Genomic DNA, 15,647 nt, shown 5'->3' with positions numbered 1-15,647 from the left:
GACAAGTGAGAATGATTCTGCCAAGCCATCATCTGTCTAAATTCTTCACGATGCAGGAGATTTTGCTTGGGAAACAAGGGAGAATAAAGATGGTGCATGACCGCCACACAAGGGCAGAACTAGCTCAGCTACAGGGAGGACAAAAGGTCAGGGTTATACACCCCACAATGAGAACATGGTTACCTGCAGAGGTATCTAAAGTATGCAGTGAGCCCAGGTCTTATGAGATTATCACATCTAACGGAGCAGTGTTGAGGAGGAACCGAAGCCAATTGAGAGAAGTGTGCAATACTCCAATTGCACACAGCGGACTCAAAAGAAAACACTCCGATGACGAGGGGAACAACAGGACAACATCCAACACATTGCCAAAACGTCTGCAAGCCAAGAACAGCCAAGGGTGAAATCCACATCCCCAGAGGTTATACCATAACAAGATCTGGAAGAGTTGCCAAACCACCAAAACAATATATGGACTCTTAAGCTTCTGCACTCATAAATTTCACAACCCCTATCTTTATGCTTGTAATTTTATAATCTCTATCCCTGTATAACTAATTTTGATATTGTCCAATTTTTTTGTGTTTTTACTTGTAGTGTACGTGACTTATCTTTGGAAAGAAACGGGATGTTGTATGATCGCTTTAAGAGTGATGTCCCTTTAAAAACTCAGTCTGCTAAGGAGCTAAGTACCAGGATGTAGTCTTGTGACTAGAAGCCATAGTCAATCTGAACATAACACCCTGGACAAAGGTTCTGTAAATAGTTTGCTCTGTTTGGTGTTAATTAACCTTCTAGAGATCTTCGAGGAACTGGAATCCATATACCTCATTGTGTTGCTTAAGATAACACAAAGAAACTCATGACACTCACCAGTCCAGCTTTTTTAGAGTGCAACTCCTGATCCTTAGTGATTCCAACCCACACTTGGATTTCAGGTGCCCAATTTCCTCTGACTCCTCCATTGTCTTGCCTTCTGTGAAACATCTTCCTGCATATTGATATCTCAGCACATCGCAGCAGTTACCCACACCCTCACCCTCATCTGACAAGGTGTAAAGCCTTGGATCACTGAGAGAGCAATGTCTGATGTCCACCGAGTTGCCTTGAGCCCCTGTGTGATTTTAATATTGTTACATAATCCTTCCTTGTTCATTAACTTCTCCAGGACCTTCAGTCTGGTCAACCATTTCATCCACCTGTATTTACCTAAATCTGCCATTCAATGGATCTAGTCATCCCTGTACCAATGTACTCACAACATTTCCTGGAATGGTTTTTCCTCTTACCCCCATAGTTAGCTCTGATATGCCTCAATATTCTATTTATGACCAACTCTATTCTTCATTTACATGCTAATTCTTGGTCATAGTATCAGCTACCATATGCCCACAATAAATCATGGCTTTACTCAAACAACTGTACCTTAAGGTGCATTTGGACAAGTTTAGGATCAGAGGGAAGCATTTTAGCTTTACATTAATATTAAACTTGTGTACAACCAATTGTCTGTTGAAAATTGAACTGGCTTCTCAGTGACAGAGATGAGTCTCCTTTCACATCTTTCCAATGTCAGGGAAGATTGTGACAACAGATTTGGACTGCACTCTAACTCCGACATCACCCTGGTGAGTAGCTATTGTGCTGTCCCAGCTCAACTTTTTCAATAGCCTACTAACCAACCTGCCAAACTCCACCCAATACCAAGTGTAACTCCTCCAGAACTCGACTACCAAATTCATATCTCATGTGGGGGTATTGCTCACGCATTAACCTAGTCCTCACAGAGCTCCATTGATTGCCATTCCTCAGCGCATTAAGTTCAAAATCCTTGCCCTTATATATAAATCCTTGCTTCACTCTACCTTTGCAACCTTCTCCAGCCCTATGTCGAAGCTCAGAAATTCTATGCTGTACAATTTGATGGTACAGCTTCCAATGATCACAGGACTACACACAGGTTCTCCTCCCCCCTCACCTTTGTGAATCACTTTGAGATGCTTCACCGTGTGAAAGCATGCCACAAGTGTAAGTTGTTGGTGACTGCATGGAAACATAAACATTTACACTGACATAGAATGAGTTGACATCACATGGAGGGGTTACAATGCCATGTGGAAGAACTGCCATCTTTCTAATTTTACCCAGGGACATTGGCAACATGTTCCTGTTCCAAATAGAACCTTACAGGCTGTTCTGCCACATTCTGCAAGTGCAGTAAATATCTAAACAGCTTTTAACCAAAACAGCTGTTCTTTTTTTTTTAATGAGACTGTGGTAAAAAAGCATGGGTGGTTCTTTACAACGTGTACCATTTTCCAATCTACCGACTTTACTCAGAATTCCACCAATCCCGTTTGTGCTTAAATTATTAAGTTGTTTTTGTCTAGTTTGCAACATAAAATGGAGGGAATAAAAGACAGTCACAAAAAAAAACAAGCAAGGAAAGCAATTATGTGGATCCATGCAGGAGGCAATGTACTTTTAATTTTGTATAGATTTCAATTGAGCTTTATAAAAAGCCCCAGGAAAAGAGAGATTATCTGTTTAACTGCCCCAGCCTATACCAGCTGTGCTCATGCTATTAGTAAATTCCCTCCATTACTTAACAGTTTGCTTTTAAAAGCAACTCATTTGAGTCACTTGACTCTTCTTCTAATGAGTCTAATCATTAAAAAGTTACACTATGATATCTCATAATTGAAGCTAAATTCCATGTTACAAAAAAGTGCTACAGCAAGCAAGAGTTATTTAATTGCATGGTCTGTTTGCAAAGCAAGGCTATGAAACTAATCGCAAGCTGACGGTGTTACAGTCGGGTGCTTGTCTTACACCGCCATAGTCACAGTTTGGGTCTTGGCAGAGATTGGCATTCAAGTCGATGGCCATATGCTGGGGGTGTGTATGTCAATTCCTCTTTGAGATTTATTTGTGGGTTAATATTGTTCTTTGGGAAGGGAAAAACTTACATTATGGTCATTTGACCAGAGCTGATGGATGAATATTATCTTGCATAAGTTTTAGTCTGAAATGCCTCTTATGAGTAAAGGTTGATAATGGTAGGTACAGTCAGACATGTACATACTGTGTAAAGCTGACAATGGTAGCTACACTCAGTAAAATGTGTGTTAGCAAAATGCCAGTATCTGCAATAGGCAAAATTAGCTCCTTCTGTTTGTAATCCTACATAGTTCTAAGTCTCATGGGCTATGTGCGATTCGATCAAGGGTACATGCAATATTTATATAGATGTATACCATATGCCTATGGATGCTTAATCCATCTATGATGCTAAACATCTTTTGCAGGTTGTCCCTGCTCTGAAGTATCAACACACAGATTATTCTGGATCTACAGATTATCCAGTTGATGGCATGTTTATGCAGTTAACTATCAAACACATGCTTTCCGGTAAAGGGCGCGAGTAAGTTATTGTGCTTTTGTAGGTGTATATGCAGCGTTCGCCAGAGCTGGCAGACAGCCATAAAGGCGGGGCTAAAGTGTGGCGAGTCGAAGAGACTTAGCAGTTGGCAGGAAAAAAGACAGAGGCGCAAGGGAAGAGCCAACTGTGTAACAGCCCCGACAATCAAATTTTTCTGCAGCACCTGTGGAAGAGCCTGTCACTCTAGAATTGGCCTTTATAGCCACTCCAGGCGCTGCTCCACACACCACTGACCACCTCCATGCGCTTACCCATTGTCTCTCGAGATAAGGAGGCCAAAGATGAGAAGATGAAGATATGCAGGAGTTGAAACAGATCTGCTCAAGGCAAATATACAACATTTGAGTGAATGGTTTCATTTCCCCTGCTGTGTCCATGTCAGATAAGGAAGCTGACTCTAAGATAAGCAAAAACCTCACAGTTCTGAATTAATTTACACCTTGGCCATGTAATTGATGCTGAGGAATGCAGGAGTCATAATATAAGTGTACCAACCATACCTGGACATATAATGTGGATAGAATCTCAGGCCTTTTTTGTCTGCATAGCTCCGTGTAATGTATTTAACCATTGAGTCAGGAGGGAGATGGCTTAGTTCATGGGGAGAATTATGTGTGCTGCTAAAATGTGTTTCACATTTTGTCAGTGGGATTGGAAGGTTGTTGGTCTGCAATGATGTACAAAAAAAAATTATTCTAATTACTAAATTATTAGGAGCGTACTGTGACTAGAATTGTTTCATGTAGATTTCTCAAGATTAGAATCAAAAGGGTTGCTTTTTATTTATAAGGTTTTCATTTTTTTTTAAAGCACATTTTCTATGCAGGCTTCTTATTCTTCTTCCTTTGGGATTGCTGCTGGCTGCAGGCTATTAAACAGCACAGGCGCAAAGTCCGTTAACAGGCAGCTAAACCAAGATAAATGCTGCAATGTCTTCCTAATATACCAACTGATGTGTACACCAACAGATTGTTACTAATTGAAAAGCAAATGCCTTGTTTGCTGAATCCCAAAGGACTCCATTATGTCCCTAATCTGAAGATTACCATTCTACTGTCTCATAATATATGACTTTAAAAGGAAAGAAATTCAACCCTATTTCAGAAAACAATCAATTGTTCACTCAAGAATCACATCCCACGAGTTCAGTTCTGTTAGAATCTGGATTCTCAGAACTCTGCGAGCTGACAACTGGGCAAATCATTTCTGCTTCGTGGTGGAATGGAATCAATTGGTGGCTTAAAAAAAAGTACTGAATGTGATTAACAAAATTCTCATATAGAATACCTGTTTTTGCTTCTCTCAACTGTGAAGCTAACTACAGATCTTTTGTAACTTCATCAAGCTTCAGTTATATGGTTAGTCTTATGCATGAAAATAATGCTCATAATTCATTAATTTTTTTCCACTATGACATTTAATTTCTCTTGTATCCAAGTGGTTAACATGCTCATACTAAATTCCTTGAGCACTATCTTAATTGATAGGTTTGGCCATGTATTTTAATTTTTTAAATTCACTGTTATTAATATGGTTTGTAAAGGAATATTATGCAGATGTATTAACCAGCATATTAACAGTGAAACCTCTACGTGTTTAGACTGATTCTAGCTCTTTTTGCTGTCGGGTGCAAACTGAGTCTCGTAGAAATGCTATCTGACTACCATGTTGCGTGACATCAGAGGATGTACTCCTATGCTCTGCATGTTTTCTGTTGGCCGTTTGATACATAAAAAATAGATGACATTTAAATTATGTATTTGTATATGCTTGGCTGTGTTCTTTTTTTCAGAATGTAAACTGAAATGCACAGCTAATTCAGTCTATAGGGAGGACACACATAAGACAATGTTAGTTATTTTCTCTCCTCTTTTTGCCACACTGCCATGCCATGCACTATTGCTGCATGTACTCAACCACCATGTTAGGTCCTGTCAGCACACTGTTTCACAATGCCGCCACTGAGTGACTTTCTCGAAACCAAAGGTAAAGTAAAAATAATAGCCATAAATACCAGTTGTAAATCTCTGTAGGGAAGGAACTGATGTAAAGGACTGAGAACAATTTGACCGATGTGCTGGTGCATTTCTGAAGACCTTACTCTTTCCAACCTGAAGAAATTGGTGCCCCATGCCACTATTGTTGAAAATTTCCTTACCTGGCACAGTATTTGTATTGCTTCAAATTCCAGTGCAAGCTTTCCAATCTACTTATAACCTACCCAATAAACAAACCTCCTGAAAATTGTTTAACCATTAGCAGTTCAGCAGAGAACTATGAGCCCACTGCACATGCAGTGATTGTTATGCAGCATCTACTGTTAGAATCATAGAGTCATACAGCACAGAAACAGGCCCTTCGGCCCATCATGTCTGTGACAGCCATCAAGCACCTACCTATTCTAATCCCATTTTCCAGCACTTGGCCCATAGCCTTGTTCATTTACTTCTTCTCAAAGCTCTATATGGTGAAAATCATTTCCTTCCCAGCAACCCCTCTAAAACTTTCTTATTGTTCTTCTGTACACGGCAGGCAGTCCTGAACACAGAAACACAAAGCTACAATTTTGTGCGACTCAAACATTTCTCGCAACATGTTTTTAGATTTAGATTTTTTAGATTTAGGTTTAGAGATACAGCACTGAAACAGGCCCTTCGGCCCACCGAGTCTGTGCCAACCATTAACCACCCATTTATACTAATCCTACACTAATCCCATATTCCTACCACATCCTCACCTGTTCCTATATTCCCCTACCACCTACCTATACTAGGGGCAATTTATAATGGCCAATTTACCTATCAACCTGCAAGTCTCTTGGCTGTGGGAGGAAACCGGAGCACCCGGAGGAAACCCACGCAAACTCCACACAGGCAGTACCCAGAATTGAACCCGGGTCACTGGAGCTGTGAGGCTGCGGTACTAACCACTGCGCCACTGGTATCCTGAGTATCCAACTGAATTGTACCAGCAGCGTGACATTTATGTTGTAGTAATCAAATATTTTTGCAGTGCACATCTAAGTGTAATAAGTTGATCCATCCCTTGTTTAAAACAGCTACTATCAACAAGCCCAATAATTCCTTCTCTCATTGTTGGCAATGCTATAGGGCATCATTAAATAATGGGCATCTGGCCCTCTGTTTGCCAGCTGTCAATTTTTGACTCTTGATTATCTGCACAATGTTAAGCAGTGGGTTACAATGAAGGGCTCAAACAAGACAGTGAGAATTGACATTTCTTGACAACATGAAACCTGTAATGAATGCATTTAATCGAGGGAGTGAGGACTCATGATTGCAGTAGCAGCAGTATTCACAAGCCATATGTCCTTTTATTATGTTCATTTGATTTTGGTTTACCATTTTACCTCCCCTCTCCCTCTTCCAATGCCTGACCTAAAAATTAAATTTTATCAATGAAGTTGTCACAGACAAATCAACCAGAAACAAATCTATTTATTCAATTAAAATATGTTGGAAATTATTTTTATGTTGGTACAAATTGAACAAGACCTGTGCAAATCTTTGTCACCTTCATATTTAATCCATTTTGTTGATTTAAACAAGATAAATTAATACTTTTCTAAATCATGTATGCTTGCCTGAAGACCTTTCTAACGTGTCCCCTGAAGGTAATTGCAGTCTTTCTCTGATCTATACTGAAGTTGCAATCAATCTTGCAACCTTTGCACTGTTTTTTTATTGAAAAATTGAATTAATGTTCCATTCAGAACTCTCACCATTTTTCTGGAAAGTGAGTTGCATGTATGTTTCATAAAAAGTGCATTCCAGTACAAATTAGTGAGAGCTTTCACACAAGGCATTACAGTGGCCATGTATAAACTTGTGCTATTTCAGCAAAAGAAAAGCAGAATGCTCCATGGGAGTGGAAACAATGAGAGGGAAGGGGTTCGGGAAGGGACACAATAATTTGATTGATATCTGATAGTTTGGGTATGAGATTCTACATCAGTGGCCACACTGCTTCGGGGCTGACTGTAAATGGAAAAACAAGGGGTTAAAAAATACTGTGCAATTTGTCTGTCTCTAATTTACATGTGTGTACAGCTGTTCCAAGTCTGTGTGGGTCAGCTTGTATGGCATCAGCGCAGATAGTTTGTCCATATTGATGGCTTGAGGGAGCCCATTTGGGGACAGCAAAATACTGTTTTGCATTTTCTACATTCTAAAACAATCATGCTGACTGTTGGGTAGAAAATTGCACTGGGCATTGAACAATGAGGTAACGGACCATTTTACAAGGCAAATACCTAATGGGATTACTTGTCAACCTATAGATTTAATGTTCGTACAAAATAAAAACACACATAAATCAATCCAAATATTAAGCATTACAGGAGAGCATGAGATGTCTGCAGATACTGAACAGGCTATGGAGTTATTAACTCAAAGCAGGAATATCCCTTTTCATATCAGTTTGCCAGTCCATTTTATAAATTTTAAATTTACCAGCATTGGTCCTCAGTGAAGTAGGATTGTTCAGTTGAAAGAAAAGCAACAATACCAATGGCACAGTGTGTTGGTACACCAATGCACTGTAAATGCTTCTTAGATTCCAACTACGTTGAAATCAAAACTCACTAAACAGTCTCCTGCTCTACTCCCAGGACCCCACAATTCCCTTCAGTCCTTCCATCATTTCTACAATTTCTGAGCATTTAAAACCAAAAGTCGGTGTCACAATCCTCAAATCCATCATAATCCCATCTTTTACTGTTACTCATTTGTAAGCTGTCCTGCCTTGCTCTATGGATCTTGGCCTTTCCTCTTCGTTTCTCCATTCAAAACAGAATAATGGGGTATACATGTGATGAATTCTGTATCATGAAAGAGTCTATTTATTTGTAGACAAAAGGTAAAATGCTACAGAATCTGGAACCCTGAAATAAAAACGAGGGAATGTTGGAAACGTTGAGCAGGTCAAGCAACATCTTTGGAAAAGGAAACATAGGGCTAGCTCTTTCAGGTCAATGACCATTTGGAATGGCCTGTTCTGGTGCTATAAATTCTAGTTATGTTTAGTATTTATTTACTAGAGATGGTTGGTCACTTTAAATTTGCTTTAATGCAACTGTTGTTTTAGCTGTATGGGCTAAGTGCTTCAGAATAACCATCTGCCGAGCTATCAGTGTAATGCGTATGATGGTTATCTGTTAATTCCTACCTGATCTCCCAAAGGGGGGTCACCACTCATCAACTTTTCCCATACTAATGCAACCTGTGGCATGTAGGGACTGTGTGGTGGTGAGATAAAACCGCCAAGGGTAAATATCTTTGCTGTTTTGTGTGCATTCAGCGGTGTTTAATAAAATCTTATAGCAAGGAAATTTGGCTGGAAGTTGTTTCCGAATCTTGGGAGCCATTAAAAAATTTCCCTCACCCAGAGTTTCCTCAGGGGATTTAAGCCTTGTTGCAATCCACTCCATGAACCTCCACTGTGCTGATTTGCAGATATCAGAGTAAGAGCCAGTGGCAGCTGCGAGTTTCCTGGATTTGCACTGCTCATGCGCTCTGGCTTACTTTGGCTGAGATTAATGGGGCACAGCAGGAGATCGGACAAGCTGGTACTGGCGGAAGTAAGGAGTTCCTGACACGGAGAGGTCTGGAGATTCTGAAGGCAAATTTCTGAAGCTCGGTAATGCTCCTTAAAGCCTTCTTTGCCATCCTCCCTACACACACCTGGTCTTGCTCTCAGCTGCTTCTAAAGGTGAGACCAATGGCAGAGTTTTGGAGTCCTTTAACTACAGTCAGATGGTCAAGAGCAGGCATGACATTTTCTATGGGCTTATGCTTGGTATGTGGTTATCATGGTGGAAGGGTATCACAACATGGAGCAAAGGAGACTGGGGCAATATTTCTGTTAGAAGCATCACAACATATGTCAACATTGAGGTCTTCTCTTCCGTGGAACAAAGTCTGCCATTGATATCCCCTACCTTCAAATAAAAGGAAATACCCCCAAACCACTCCCCGTCTTAGCACATCACAGCACATCAGCCCTCGTTACCCATACAGATCATGCCAATCGTCACCTGAGTGAAAACATCAGTGTTAATTAAGTGCACTCTTTCCTGTATGACTTTGACTTTCATTAAGTGCTGTGTCAGTGCACATTCTATTTTATACTGAATTTCAAAGTGTACACAATCAATTATTGCTTCCGAATACCATGCCACCCCTGGATGCACACATTTTTTTCTTATTCTTTCAAGGGATGTGGGAGTAGCTGGCTCGGCCAGCATTTATTGCCTATCCTGAATTGCCCTTTAGAAGGTAGTGGTGAGCCGCCTTCTTGAATCACTGCAGTCCATGTGGGGTAGGTACAGCCACAGTGCTGTTAGGGAGGGAGTTCCAGGATTTTGACCCAGTGACGTTGAAGGAATGGCAATATAGTTCCAGGTCAGGATGATGTGTGATTTGGAGGGGAACTTGCAGATGGTGGTATTCCTATGAGTCTGCTGCTCTTGTCCTTCTAAGTGGTAGAGGTCGCAGGTTTGGAAGGTGCTGTCGAAGGAGCTTGAGTTGCTGCAGTGCATCTTGCAGATGTGCCTACTTGTTTAAATTTATTGCTTCTTCCAGATGGTCCTTTAAGGCCAGGATTGCAGGAGGTGATTGGCTGCTCATGCTTTACAGGAGGTTCATGAGACTGAGTTGGCCGTTGTCACAGGACAGTTTGCTCCTGGCAGAGAAACGCTTCTGGTTGTATTTCTGGAGCTGGCTCCTGGACAGCCTGGTCTTATCTGTCACATTCCACTACTGTGGTTCTCTGCAGGGAAGGCCAGGCCCCAAGTGACAGTAGTATCAGGCAAACAGCAAAATACTGTGCCTGCTGGAAATCTGAAACATACAGAGAGAATCCTGGAAATTCTCAACAAGTCAGGCAGTATCTGTGGAGACAGAAACAAAGTTAAAGGGTGGAATTTTATGCCCCCTCTCCACCCCCCGGGAGCAGGCTGGGATGCATTGTGGGGGTAAAAGCGAGTGGGAGGGGGCGGTGCCGTTTCTGTCGCCCTGTGCCCCACAGAGAGCCCCCCCGCCCAGGAGCATGGGCCACCCCCGCTAAAACTACCTCCCCTGTCCTGCTGTCTGACTCCCGCCCGCCTCACCGGAGCCCAGCCAATTGTTCCCGGTGAGGCCCAAACCCCACTTACTTTTTTGGAGGCCACAATCCATCGTCCTCTTCCTGCTGGGTGCAGTCCCAGCAGTGGCCATCACTCCCAGTGGCGCTGCTGGGACTGAAGAGCTTTCGGCCCTCTGATTGGCTGGCTGCTCTTGGAGGCGGGACTTCCTGCCTCAGAGGGGTGGAAGTCCCGACCAAGGCGAATTAAGGGCCTGGGCCACACAAAATTGCAGTGTGGCTTCCAGGCCCGACGAAGGCGTACTCTCCCCGACTCCCCCTGGACACAGTTTCAGGTCTGGAAAATGTTACAGAATGTAACAGGTTTTAAACAAGCAGATGCGGTAGCATTGTATTTATGTTACTGGACTCATAATTCAGAAGCTTCGACTACTGGTCCACAGACATGAGTTCATATCCCACTGTGTCAGCTGGGGAATTTAAATTCAATGAAATAAAATTTGGAATTATAAAACTGGTATCAGTAATATTGACCATGAAACTAACAAGTTGTTGTAAAAACCCACCTGGATTATCATTGTCCTTTAAGGAAGGAAATCTGCTGTCCTTACCCAGTCTGGCCTATATGTGACTCCAGACCTACAGCAATGTAGTTGACTCTTAACTGCCCTCTGAAATGGCCTAGCAAGCCACTCAGTTGTCAAGAGGTCTGTTCACTGCCAGCTTCTCATGGCCAATAAATGCTGGCTTTCTAGCGACTCTCACATCCCATGAATGCACAATGATAAACAAAAAGCACAGTGGCAGGGAGCGGAGATTGGGGGGTGGGGGAGAACAAAAGGGAGGGTCATGATAAGATAAAAGGCAGGAGTGGTGTAAGTGACAAAACAGATGATTGTGCAAGGCAAAAGGGGATGGTAATGGGACAAGTAAAGAAACAATATGGGTCTGGAGGAGCAGCATTATCAGGGCATACCATCATTGTCTCACGGGCAATTAGGAATGGTCGGCACAGACTTGGTGGGCGGAATGGCCTGTTTCAGTGCTGTATCTCTAAATATAAATATAAATGCCCACATTGCATGAATGAACAGAACAAAATGCTCAGTGAAGAAATGGGAGCAGTAGCTATCATCTAAAATTGTTGATCTCAACATCAAATTTGGAAGAATGTAAAGTACCTGATCAATAGATGAAGCACTGCAGTATCAGACAGTTAGATTCCAAACTTTGCCATTTCACTAAAGCCCTGATCTGTGGCTTGACTGAGCAGTGGGATGGTTGGTCGAATGAATCACAGAATGGTTACAGTTAGTCCCACTCCACTGCCCTTTCCCTATAGCCCTGCAATTTTTTTCTCTCTTCAAATAATTATGCAATCCCCTTTTGAAAGCCACCATTGAATTTTCCTCCACCACACTCTCAGGCAGTGCATTCCAGATCCTAACCACTCAATGCATAAAAAGGTTTTTCCTCAGGTTGCCTTTGGTTCTTTTGTCAATCACCTTAAATCAGTATCCTCTGGTTCTCAAACGTTGCATCAACAGGAACAGTTTCTCCCTATCTACTCTGTCCAAAGTTTGAAGACTTCTATCAAATTTCCTCTCAACCTTCTGTTCTCTTAGGAAAACAACCCCAGCTTCCTCAATCTATCCACCTGACTGACGTCTCTCATCCGTAGCACCATTCTTGTAAATCTTTTCTGCAGCCTCTCCAATGCCTTCACATCCTTCCTATGTGTGATGCCAAAATTTGGGCACAATACTCCAGTTGAGGCTGAACCAGTGTTTCAAAAGGTTCACCATAACATCCTTGCTTTTGTACTCTGTGCCTCAATTACAAAGCCCAGGATCCCATATGCCTTATTAACTGTTTTCTTAACCTCCCCTGCCTCTCCTCATTCTTCTCACCAAAATGTATCACTTCACACTTCTCTGCATTAAATTTCATCTTGCACATGTCTGCCCATATCACCAGCCTATGTCCTCTTGAAGTCTACCACTGTCCTCCTCACAGTTCACAATGTTTCCAAGTTTTGTATCATCAGCAAATTTTGAAATTGTGCCCTGCACACCCAACTCTAGGTCATTAATATAGATCAAGAAAAGCAGTGTTTCCAACACTGACCCCTGGGGAACCCCACTATATACCGTCCTCCAGTCCGAAAAACAACTGTTCACCACTACAATCTGTTTCCTGTCACTCATCCAACTTCATATCCATGCTGCTACTGTCCCTTTTATTTCATGGGCTTCAATTTTGCTGACAAACCTGTTATGTGGCACTTTATCAAATGCCTTTTGGAAGTCCATGTAAAGCACATCAACCACATTGCCCTCATCAACTCTTTCTGTTACTTCATTGAAAAACTCAAATCAAATTAGTTAAACATGATTTGCCCTTAATAAATCTGTGCTGCTTTCCTTAATTAATCCACTTTTGTCCAAGTGACAGTTAATTTTGTCTTGGATTATCATTTCTAAAAGCTTTTCCATTACCGAAGTTAAATGGACTGGCCTGTAGTTGCTGGGCTTGTCCTTACACTCTTTTTTGAACAAGGGTGTAACATTTGTAATTATCCAGTCTTCTGGCACCACTCCTGTGTCTAAGTAGGATTGGAAGACTATGCCAGTGCGTCTGCAATTTCCACCCTAACTTCTCTCAGTATTCTTGGATGCACCTGATCCGTTCCTGGTGAATTATCAACTTTAAGTACAGCCAGCCTTTCTGATACCTCCTCTCTATCAATTTTTCGCCTATCTAGTGTCTCAGCTACCTCTTCTTTCACTATGACTTGGGCAGCATCTTCTTCCTTGGTAAAGACAGATGCAAAGTAGTCATTTAGTACCTCAGCCAATGTCCCTTACCTCCATGCATAAATTCCATTTTGGTTATCAATTGGTTCCACTCCTCCTTTACTTGTTATATGCCGTATAGAGGACTTTTGGATTCCCTTTTATTTTTAGTTGCCAGTCTCTTGTCATACTCTTTGCTGCTCTGATTTCTTTTTCACTTCCCCACTGAACTTTCCCTATTCAGCCTGGTTCTCACTTGTATTTTCTACCTGACATCTGTCCTATGCACCTCTTTTCTGCTTCATCTTACTCTCTATCTCTTTTGTCATCCAGGGAGCTCTGGCTTTGTATATCCTATCTTTCCCCTTCATGGTAATGCAGCTCAACTGTACTTAAACTATCTCCTCCTTAAAGGCATCTCATTGTTCAATTACAGTTTTACTGTCAATCTTTGATTCCAATTTACCTGGGCCAGATCAGTTCTCACCCCATTGAAGTGGCCCTCCCCCAATTAATTATTTTTATTCTGGATTACTCTTTGTCCTTTTCCTTAGCTAACCTAAAGCTTATGATGCTATGGTCACTGCCCTATAAATGTTCCCCTCCTGACACTTGATCCACTCGACTCACCTCATTCCGCAGAATCATATCCAGCAATGTCTCGCTCCTCATTGGGCTGATCTAGAAAATTCTCCTGAATGCAATTCAAAAACTCTTCCCTCTCTGCCCTTTACACTATTACTATCCCAGTCCATATTAGGATAAGTCCCCTATTCTAATTACGCTATAGTTCTTGCACCTCTCCGTAATTCCCTTGCAAATTTGTTCCTCTGTATCTTTCCCACTGGTTGAAGGCCTATAGAATACACCCAGTAATGTAATGATACCTTTATTGTTTCTTAGTTCCAACCAAATAGATTCGGTCCTTTACCCTTCTAGGACGTTTTCCTCTCGAGCACTGTAACATTATCCTTAATGAATACTGCCACCACTCCTCCTTTCTTTCCTTCCCCTATCTGGATTCTGAAAGCTGTGGAATAAGTGTTTACCATGGACTGGTAACCACAATTAATGCTGCACTCCATTCTACCCCAATAGCCTCCAGAGCTGCAGCCTGTGCATCTGTGGAAGTGCTCCACTTACTTTGCTGGTGCCATGTCCTGCTGCCCTCTGGATCCAGATGGTGTCTATGTAGTAATTATAATTCTGCAGAAGTATATAAAAGTATCACTCATACATGTGATGAAGTTAACAAGTGAAGTGGAAGAGGTCAACACTGTTCCTCTTTTACTGTTTGTCTCCCAGTGTGCTGGAAGAGGGCTAGCTGAACTATATCTTTAAATGGTGGATGGAAGTTATGCCATTTTACACAGGTTTTACACCAATGCTTGGTTTAATGGTAATACATCTGAGTAGACTCTGGAAACCCACCTGTAATGCCCTCTACTGGCCACAGACAGATGTAGTTTTCTTTTGAAAGGTGTAACAACAGCATAACTTCTGTTGAAGAAACTCGAGGGCCCCATGTATAATTTTTTATATTATTGGCACTGGTTCAGGCTTACCATTAGTCAGCAAAGATTTTTCATCATTCAATATTTTTGTACTTGAGACCTAAGTTAGAAATTCTGTAATCAAGAGAAGCCTTCAGGACAGAGTTATATTGCTGTTTAACCTCAAATTTCAATAAACCTGCTTCGTAGTTTATAGGTTAAGTCATAGGGCTCATCAAATATTATTCTTCCACTATCTAAACACAAGGAGTTTTTTGGCAGTTCATTTAACTGTGACAGTAATGAGGGTTCTTGCCTGACCCCAAAGCAACACATCATTAACAGCTATTGTGCTTGTAAAGGCATACTTTTGTTCCAATAATTGGGAATGCATTGCAAGAGTATTTTTCTTGCTGCAGAGCACAGGTGAAATATTTAAATAAAGCCTAAAAATGTATCAACCTTGCTTATTTTCTGGTCAGGGCTGGAGCTGGTGTCAGGAGGTCATTCCTAAATCAGAAGGGAGCTTTGTAGTCTATACAAAAAAAGGAGGAAGAGAGTCTCACTCCATTCCCTTGGTGGTGGATGCCAGGTCCCCAAAATACTAAGGAGATTGCTTTCCAGACAAACTTTCAGATATGGAAGGCCATTAAAAGGTTCTGGACCTTGTTAATATTATTTCTGCTTTTTTTATTCCGTTGTTGACACTTCGGCTTTGTGCCAGTTCTTATTTGTTTTTTGCTCCAAGTTCCCTTTCGTGGCACCAATGGGTTTTCCAATGAGGATCCTCCATGCTGGCTCATTGAGAAGGAGGGA

This window comes from Heterodontus francisci, chromosome 12, assembly GCF_036365525.1.
Source record: "Heterodontus francisci isolate sHetFra1 chromosome 12, sHetFra1.hap1, whole genome shotgun sequence".
Classification (NCBI taxonomy): Eukaryota; Metazoa; Chordata; class Chondrichthyes; order Heterodontiformes; family Heterodontidae; genus Heterodontus; species Heterodontus francisci.
The sequence above is the reverse complement of the archived record's forward strand: the minus strand, read 5'-3'. Positions refer to the sequence as shown.